Here is a 2,307-nt window from a genome sequence, read left to right on the forward strand (position 1 = left end):
GATGTTTAAAAATAGAAACGATGTGTTCATCTCATTCTCCGGACATTAAACATCACCATTTTGGTTATGACTGTTGAGGATACCAGGAATATTTATCATGAATATATTTTGCTGTTGAGATAATTCAAAAAGAGTTCAGAAATATAAAGTTTGTGTTTAAAGAGTCGCCTTCATTTTGACAGCTGGTTTCCAACTTAGTCAAGTAAGCAAGAAAACTGAACATCATGGTGTGGATACACGATATTACATTTTGTATACATTTAATAAGAAAAACTAACAAAATATTGATTAAAAACACACATAAACATGCTCAAAATATATTAAGCATAAAGGATTAACTATTGGAAATGATTAAGTAATTGATCAGCAATTTGCTAGGTAGCCTCCTCAATTTTTTAAATTATATTTTAAAAATTAATTCCAAGTAAATGTTTTATTTTCCAGCAGAACATCAATAATTTTTTTCAGGAAAATATTTTAGATTAAAATGCTCTATATTAGTCTGCTGAATGAAATGGAATATTTTTGTGATTATAACATGTCTGAATTAATCTCATATAAGCCAGATTTACTGATCTGCTAGTAGCAGCTGTCTTTGAATTAAACTAGAGAATATATAATATCACCTTTATTTTCCTTGAGTTGTAAAAATTACTTATATGCACAGCAGAAAGGTACTAAGTCCCCTTTCTCTTTTGTTACAAAATCTGTTTGGGAGTTTAGGAAAACTACTTCCATTTACATGTTAATTGAAAAGAAAACCCTGGGGAAATGTTACAAGAGGATAATAGGAGGTTATTTATCCCACCTAAACTTAAGTGTCATTTGTTTATTCCCTTTAGAAAGGAAAATAACCACACTACCCAATTAATTACTCACAGAGATTACAATTTTGTTGCTATCTCCTGGCAAAAATGAGAAATCTATTAATCAATGAAAACGAGATGAATCGTAAGTTTCCCTGTCCTCTACACACCATTTTAATTTTTGTCTAATACAAGTTGGGAGTTTTGTATAGATGTGAGGTTGAACCAGCTCATTTACTGAGTTAGACATCATTCGTTAAAATGTTCCATCTAAATCTGTTCTTAGGAGGTCAAACTACTCCGGATACAATCTTTCTTGGAAGACGGCAGGCTTCTTATCCATGCAGAATAGTTATTGTGTTAAAAACCCATGTATGATATGTTTACACCTCCTTTGTTTTAGTATAATTAGGAGAATACGACTTACAAAATGTAGCAGTCTATGTTTTAATATAGTAACAGACACCAGTCTAGTAACAATATTGAAGGGTATCTGGTAAAAAATTATAGTGATGTTTATTTATCCAAGAAACATTTTTTACAACAGTACACTGGCCTAGGTAATTATTTTGCTAAATAAAACTACCTATCAACCTTTTTGATAGGGAAATATAATATTTGAAAGGATGCACTCAGGTCTGGGGGTTCATCTTCTAAATGTTTGAATATTCTTTTTCTTTATCTTTGGGGAAATCTGATAAAATGCCTCCCATTCAGATCAATAGATTTGTAAGCATAATTTCCTTTCAATGTCCCACCAAAATAATTAATGGGCATATGTATAAGACTTATTCTAAATTATTACAGATTTCATTCTGATTCAGAAAGGAGACTAACAGCAAAATACCACATATTTCCACAGCAGTGCTAAAGGTAATTCTATTAACTTAAGCCAAGTGTATCAGAAGTCATGTTGCAAGCATAAGGTAAAATATTAGCTGCCACGGGATAAATAGTAGAATTAAATTATTATCTTTGTGATTTCATAAAATTTATTAACATTAAATCTGCAGATAGGCTCTGGAGGTTTTCATCAAGCCAATTAAAATCATTCCCATAAGACAGGCCTCTGGGAAGAGTTCTGAAATTTAATAGCTAGAAAAATGGAAAGACAATTGACAGTCATTTCAACCCGTACCTTGGTAAATATGTTTTCATTCTGCCCCAGTTTGCAGGCAAATTGTCTCTACTGTACTTAATACTAATCAACGCCTGAAGGTTCTCTGAGGAATCCATCGCCACCCACTTCCGACGCCCTCACTCACATCATCAATTTTTTGCAAATCTCAAGGGATTTTACCTTATAACCACCACTCCTTGGGCTCTGCCGGCTCTCACTGTTATTTGTATGTTACTTGTAGACTTACTATAATTTTTCTTCTGCTCCAACATTCGTAACCCTGTGAGGTTAATCTCTCTCTTCGTAAATGCAAACTGACTTTTCTCTAGAATCTTGCCTATTCTGCAGGCTTTAACATGTAAGTGGAATAATCTCTCTGTT

This window comes from Otolemur garnettii, unplaced genomic scaffold (assembly GCF_000181295.1).
Source record: "Otolemur garnettii isolate 467f Iridium unplaced genomic scaffold, OtoGar3 scaffold00130, whole genome shotgun sequence".
Classification (NCBI taxonomy): domain Eukaryota; kingdom Metazoa; phylum Chordata; class Mammalia; order Primates; family Galagidae; genus Otolemur; species Otolemur garnettii.